This window comes from Nanorana parkeri, unplaced genomic scaffold, assembly GCF_000935625.1.
Source record: "Nanorana parkeri isolate BGI_ZX_2015 unplaced genomic scaffold, ASM93562v1 scaffold759, whole genome shotgun sequence".
NCBI lineage: Eukaryota > Metazoa > Chordata > Amphibia > Anura > Dicroglossidae > Nanorana > Nanorana parkeri.
This window is the reverse complement of record NW_017307027.1, coordinates 3,885-11,379: the sequence shown is the minus strand read 5'-3', so window position 1 is coordinate 11,379 and position 7,495 is coordinate 3,885.

Here is a 7,495-nt window from a genome sequence, read left to right as displayed (position 1 = left end):
CTGGAATATGGCTTGAAATTTATATTAAAACCAATAAAAGAGGCGCAGAGTCTAAGTACACACACCAGATCTTCACCAGAATATGGCTTGAAATTTATATTAAAACCAATAAAAGAGGCGCAGAGTCTAAGTACACACACCAGATCTTCACCAGAGCACTCTGCAAGAAATTATGTAATTCCTGGTGGGTGTATCAGGTTGTGGCTCTCGGACATACAGTACCTATGCAAGAACTGACCAGTAATAGAACCAATGCATGATACATTAACAGGCAATAATAGAAATTGGGAGGGCATCAAACAAGTGTAGACAAAATACAAGTTGAAGTTGGTCGGCTGAAGTCGGTAACAAGAGAACTGGATTGCATAAGGGCAAGTACTAACAAACACACAGGAAATTAGCCTATTTCTTAGACAACAGGCGTTGGCCTGAGCAGAGCTGAATAGTAATGTTGACTGACAGGTTGGTGGGGACTGGTTGTGTAGCTGCTATATTAATAAGGTGATGCCTATACCCCCAGCCATGCGCAGCAACAAGGGATGAGAGACAACATGTAGCAGATCAACTTTGTAGCGAATCTGTGAAAGAATAGGGCAGATTGAGTTAAATACTTTGTCAGGTTTTACTGCTCAAAAAGTAGCTGGTGGTTCTGGATCCCCAAAATAGGTGGACAGCAGTGTGTTTACACTGCATAACCAGTTTACCTATACAGAGGGGTCTCAAAGAGCACTCAAGATTACAACCAGAAGAGGAAAGAGAATTATGACTGCCTCAGCCAAAATTAAAATTCTAACAAATACTTAAGTCATTAACTCACAGGCTGGGACCAAAAGGTGCCAATTACATATTTTTTACTGCATACTTCATATCTATTTTATATATTGTACTAATAAACATATATGGTATGCATTGTTTGTGTTCACTTTTGCCCTGACTAAGGGGGCATTCGTGAGTCTCTGAAATGTTTTTTTGTTGTATTTGTGATAAGATTTCCCCTCACTTCCTGTCAGGAAAGGAAGTGATAGAAAATATCTAGGCAGGGGACAAAGATAAAACAACATTAATAATATTAACAAAATTTTTTAGTAGAGTGAGGAAGGGTAAGAGTTTCTGACAGCACTTTAATAGCTTTTTGTCCAATCCTGCCTGCCATGGTTACAGTCACACCCCTCTTTTCATATATGGGCATCACCAGGACAGAAAAGTGTGGAAACTATTCCCAATGGGGTCACAGACACAAATAATGAACCAGAGAAAACACAATATTTGCTAAGGAATATATATATATAGTGAAACGCTAGTGTGCTTGCTCTTTGTTTTTGGGAGCTTATCAATAACATGGAGCTGCATGTATATGGTCACAAAACCAACAGTCTTTTACACCCAGTCCAACAGCGAGCTTATCCCTACCCATCACCAACTGCTGAGATTTGGAATCGGCACACAACTGCACAGACTGGCATGTAACTTTAAGTGCAGGTACTGGCGCAGCTCACAATAAAGAACATACTGTATACCTTAACATTACATGTAGTTTTTTTTTATCTGCCAATGTTTATTTTGGCTGTACTTCTAGTTCACCATTTTGTTTTTTACAATGCCTTTTGATTTTGGGCAATCTGATGCACAGTCTAGATGAGTGTCAGCCGTTAACAAAGCAGCTTTTGAATGATGTTATCTTCTATCCAGCCCAAGGGATATCCAAGCCAACCATTTCTATGTTATGGAAAATAGTTAGCAACACATGACGGCACCAATTAATAATAAACACATATATAAAGAATGCCTTCTCTTCAGGCAATCTACTCTTGAATGGGCAGTTGAGCATTTTTTAAATTAAAATGGGAATACCTGTAAGAATGCTTATTCCATTTTCTTTTGTTGCATTGTGCCATAAGATCTTTTAGGTGCTCCACAAACTTGTAACCAGTTCACTTATTAACATTTATAGTTCAGCTTACACCTATTAACACATACATTTATGTGTTTTAATGTTGTAGGGTTTAGCAGACTGGAGAGAGCAGCTTGCTGTGGAACTGCTATATACACTATAAACAAAGAAGCAATATACTGCAGCCTGTTGTGTTCTCTACTGGGGCTGGTTTAATGAGAGGACTGGACCTTGCACTGCGATTTATTCACGCTGTAAAGTTATTCATTTCACGAAGGCCAGGGAAGCACTGTGTCAGCATAATCCATTCACGCAATGCATATTTACCAAGATTTGAGCCTTTATTGTTCCACCAGGCTAATAAAAATACACAGGAACTGGTAATATCACTTTCAGAGTTCCCTGCAGAGAGGTGAGGCAGCAACGAGCTGATTTCAGAATTCAATAGGAGAAAAGTTTGAGCTGGAGAGTTTTAGGGAAAAATAGTTGTATGTGATCAGAATTTTTAATATAGACCTATACAAAACTGGAAAAGAGCCTTATACAAAGCATATCTATCTATCTATCTATCTATCTATCTATCTATCTATCTATCTATCTATCTATCTGTCTGTCTGTCTGTCTGTCATAGTAATAAAAGGTTTATTCACTCATGGCTAAGAGAATGTTTATCACACACATGCAAACCTCCTCTATATCACGTTAATTCACCTTGCTTAAAAAAATCCCACTATATAAATATATATATATAAAAGGCTTAGTATAAAGCTGTTGTGATGTGGACTAATAGAAAAGGAGTATCATGAAAATATGTGGTAACAGGGATCTATTTCTCAGCACTGTGAGATATATTTTTAATTCAGTCTTTGATGAATGCTTCCATTTTTGTTATACATCCTATGCATTTTTCCTGCAGTGAGAATACAACTGTTTAAAGACAACTCTGTCAGAAGTAGCCTATAGCCTCTGATGACAGTGTATCAACTCTGATGCCACATCCAGGTTCCATTTTTTATAATCAATTCAAGAATCCAATTAAACAAATGTACAGCTGTACTTGTGCCAGTATTACAACTCAACTCAACACACCTCTCTCTGAGTTTTTTGGGATAGCTATTTGGATTTCTTCTAAGTAATTGCTCCAAAAATATCAAGATGTTAAAGTGACATTAAAGTCACACCCTCCCCCCCAAAGCTGCTTTAAGGACTTACTCTAAATTATGCCTCTGGATCCGATAATCTTCTTCTTTCCAGTAGTTTTCCGTAGTTTCTTCCAGAACTGGTGCTGGTCTCTGATCCAGCACTGACTGCTGTGTCTTCTGTGTCCCACGGTGTATGTCTGTGCCTTGACTTAATCTGTGGGGACTATTCACGAGGCAGCCGAAGGATCTAGCCCAGTGGTGGCAAACCTTGGCACTCCAGCTGTGCCAAAACTACAAATCCCAACATGCATCTGCCTCTGGGAGTTATGTCTGTGGCTGTCAGAGCCTTGCAATGCCTCATGGGACTTGTAGTTCCAAAACAGCTGGAGTGCCAAGGTTCGCCACCACTGATCTAGCCGTAGCTTCAGCGATCCTTCGGCTAGCTTTGGCCCCAGGACCCCTTCGGTTCAGTAGAACCAAAGGGCTGCTGTACGGGCTATTCACAATAGCCCGTACAGCTCCTGAACTTAGCCGAGCGGCTCATTCAAGCCGAAGCCGTGACAGGATCGAGAGGTGAGCGAACGCCGGTATGTGTCTCCCAATCTACTAAGCCGACCTGTGACAGTCTCATTGTCACAGGTCGGCTAGAACTATGAGGTGAGTGAAAAGCACTCACCTCATAGTTCTCCTTTAATGTCAGTCAATCAGTTTAAATGTTTGAATAACTTGTAAGGCTCTTAAATTGATAGAATTTTTCTGGGTTCCTAGAAAAACGTTTGTGTTTTTATTTCATAAAGTTTCTGACTAATCTATATAGATAAAACAGCTTTCTATAACAACATTCAAACTATGAGGAACATCTTTAATAAACCACTGTGAACTACACTTACTCAATGCAGTGGGCCAGATGTGTAAAATACTTTTGGCACCTTTTTAGTTTCCAGCCGAGAAAAATGGCCAGTTCCTGGGACAAAATGGATGACTATGGAAGTCGTCTCTCAGGTGTTTATGGACTTTTTTCCATGGTCAATTTAATGATATGTCCCAACATATTAAAAAATCTGCCTTTATTCATTAATAGTTTAGACATTAAAAAGATTATGTGTCTACTATTTTAAATTGTATTCATGGAATAATATTATAATCAATATGCCTTTGTAACTACTTTATGGTAATGTTTTCTTACTGTTGCCCCAGAATTTGAATTCAGATTATGGAAATTAACCAGTTTCCATAACCTTTAGATCCCCTGTCTTCTTGTATCGTACGGTAGGTGTGATTATTTTATAAATGATACCTATTTTATAGACATGTGCATTTGGATTCGTACGAACCTGCAAATCAATGAAAATCAGTTGATTCGGTGGTGCGTCCGAATCCGAAATAACAAATGTAATATATGCCAGAATATACTAAAACGATATTCGGGCATACATAAATTTGTTTTCAGAACACAACGGTGGCCATATTGGCCGCTGGCATGTTCTGCGCATGCCCGCTGCCATCATGGAAGCGGAGCGTGCGACGTCACACGATGGTGACGTCACACGCTGAACAATACCAAGATCTACTCCAAAATGGCGGCTCACATGTGCAGAACGCACGCTCGTTCTGCGGTTTTAGTGTGCAGTTTCGGATTTGGAGGCTCGTTGCCTCCGAATCTAAAACAACATAAAAATTCATTTCCTTTGACGAAACGAATGAAAACGTTTTTCGTTTTCCTTTGTTTTGTCTGGAAACAAATTTTTTGGTTGTGCACATGCCTACTATTTTACTATATTTATTTTGCGATTTTTTTATTTTTTATTTGTGAATGTGTGAAATTTTCAAGGTAATGATTCTGCAGTATTATAAAGTTTAAGGAATGATAGATGTGATTCTAGCTTAATAATTGGAGTTAGGCTTACCTGGCATCTCTGTTTCTATTTCGATAATTGGGAATCTTCCAGCACAGCCACATAAGAGATCCTTCAACTCTTAATAAGTAAAAAAAAATAGAACTAAACAACACTGCTAGACCTATAAAAATAATACAGAACAACCTGGAAGATTCCTGAAAACTGAGATACCAGGTAAGCCAGACTCCAGGCTTACCTAGTAACTCAGTCATCTTCTGGGGCATTTACATGAGAAGGCAAAAGAGCACATATATTTGGGTGGAAAAACAACCAGATTGTCAATAATACTTCAATTTAAAGTTATATCTGAATAATTAAACTAAGGATTAAAGGAGAACTATGGGGTTAAGGCTTTTCCCCATAGTTCTCCTTAGGGTAACGGGAGGACACAAACTAGCGTCCTCTCGTCACCCTAGGCTCAGTATACCGCGAGCTGTAGCTCGCGGTATACTGAGACGCCGCAGCTGAAGCGGATCCCGACAATTATGCCGGGATCCGCCCAGCTGCGTGACTGACAGCTGCCTCTGCCTATCTAGAGGCAGAGCCAGCTGTACCCGCCCCCTCCCGTCTGTCTTGCCAGTCAGCGCTGGCAGATCGAAGCGGGGAGGGGGAAATCCAGCCCCACCCATGTCACGGCAGAGAGCCGTGACAGGATCGAGAGGTGAGCGAACGCCGTTATGTGTTCGCTCACCTCCCGATCTACTGAGCCGACCTGTGACAGTCTCATTGTCGCAGGTCGGCTAGAACTATGAGGTGAGTGAAAAGCACAAACACCTTTATTTCTTTGTGTAAACTACTAGTCTCATCAATGCACCATGTAATGAAAATGAACAAGACAGAAACAACCATGGCTCCCTCCATAGATACTTTGCAGGAGCAGGCATAGCCACCCAGGGACAGGAAGTGTGGTATTCACAGGATTAGCAGGTGATAATAAATAAAGGAAAATTAAGCCTGAATAGAGAAAACAAATACAATCACTACATCTGAGGACTGGAAATCTGCAATTACGTTTTTTTCTTTTTGGGTTTTTATACACATTAATTTTATAAACACATATTATTCATAATAAGGAAAGAAAATATATAAAATATATACAAAACCCCTTTACAAACCCTATAAGAAAATGTACTAAAATGGGATTCGGAGTCAAGCAGATCCACCAGAAGAAGTTTTCATCTTTACATATGATAAGTCTCCATGTTACTAAAAACTAGTTGCATTCACTTTTCACCAAGATCTTGTAGTGATGATGGGAGAGTCGGACCACTGCATAAAGTCTTCTCCAGCACATCCCAAAGATTTTCAATGGAGTTAAAATCTGGACTCTGTGGCCAATCCATGTGTGAAAATTATGTCTCATGCTCCCTGAACCACTCTTTCACAATTTGAGGCCAATGAATCCTGGTAATGTGTTCTTGGAATATGCCCAATGTGCCATCAGGAAAGAAAAAATCAATTGATGGAAAAACCTGCTCACTCAGTATAGTCAGGTAGACAATAGACAAGCAGCTGCCCTTATTTATTGGGGACATAATATTGCTGAACCTGGACTTTTATTTTGGCCAGGCAGTGTATATCATATGCTTAGGCATTCAGATTTAGAGATATATTCCAATACCATTTAACAGTAAAGTTTGACATACAGTATACACTGTTCATACAGGGAGCACTGGCTACCTAATTACATTTTTATCCACACATTGAAATTATTTATTAATTTAAAAATTCCCATACAAGTTAAAGACTAAAGAATCCAATAGTGATAAAATAAGAGTTTAGAAATCATGCAATTTATACATGGTGAGCATTTATACAAATCTTAAAATATTTAAATCTGTCACACAGGAATAAGCAGAAAGCGTACTCCGAAAATTCAATGCCTTGTCATTCTTGCCATGCGTAGCGAGTAGGAATAAATAAGTGGAAGAGTATGGCATATAGTGCCCATGAGGATTGGAGGGAGCCATGAAATAATGCTCCATGATCTGAGGGCCTCTGTTCTATTGTTTAATATCAGTGTTTATGAGCACATTGTAACAAAAATGCTGATGAATTAGGTGTTCATTGAGAGATACCAATGTCTCAAATGTGACAAATGTACACCTTTATGGTGCCAATGAAAATGCAAAGAATGTTGCATAGACAATTTCATAACCCAGAATGGGTTTATTTGCTAAACGGGTTTCTTGATTATTTTTGAAGAAAATGGTGAAGGCATACATTTTGAGTGTGCCTAAAAGGTGCTTGTGTGTACTAATTACTAAGAAAAATGGCACTTACATACCAGGTCAAGATTTCATGTCACGCTTGGGGTATCATATCTTGGTAAAGGCATCCAAAACGTGGCAAGCAAATCAGTCTTTGATTACAAAACCAGTGTTTGTGCTTGTGCAGCACTAAACTGCAATACTGTGTTTGTCACACATTAACACGCGCCAAGCAGGGCCGGCCTTAGGGGTGTGCGAGCAGTGCGGCCGCACAGGGCGCCATGGCAACAAGGGCGCCGTGCGGCCGACACAGCTCGTCCTGGGGGCGGCTTCTCTCCCCCTCACCGCTGGGCG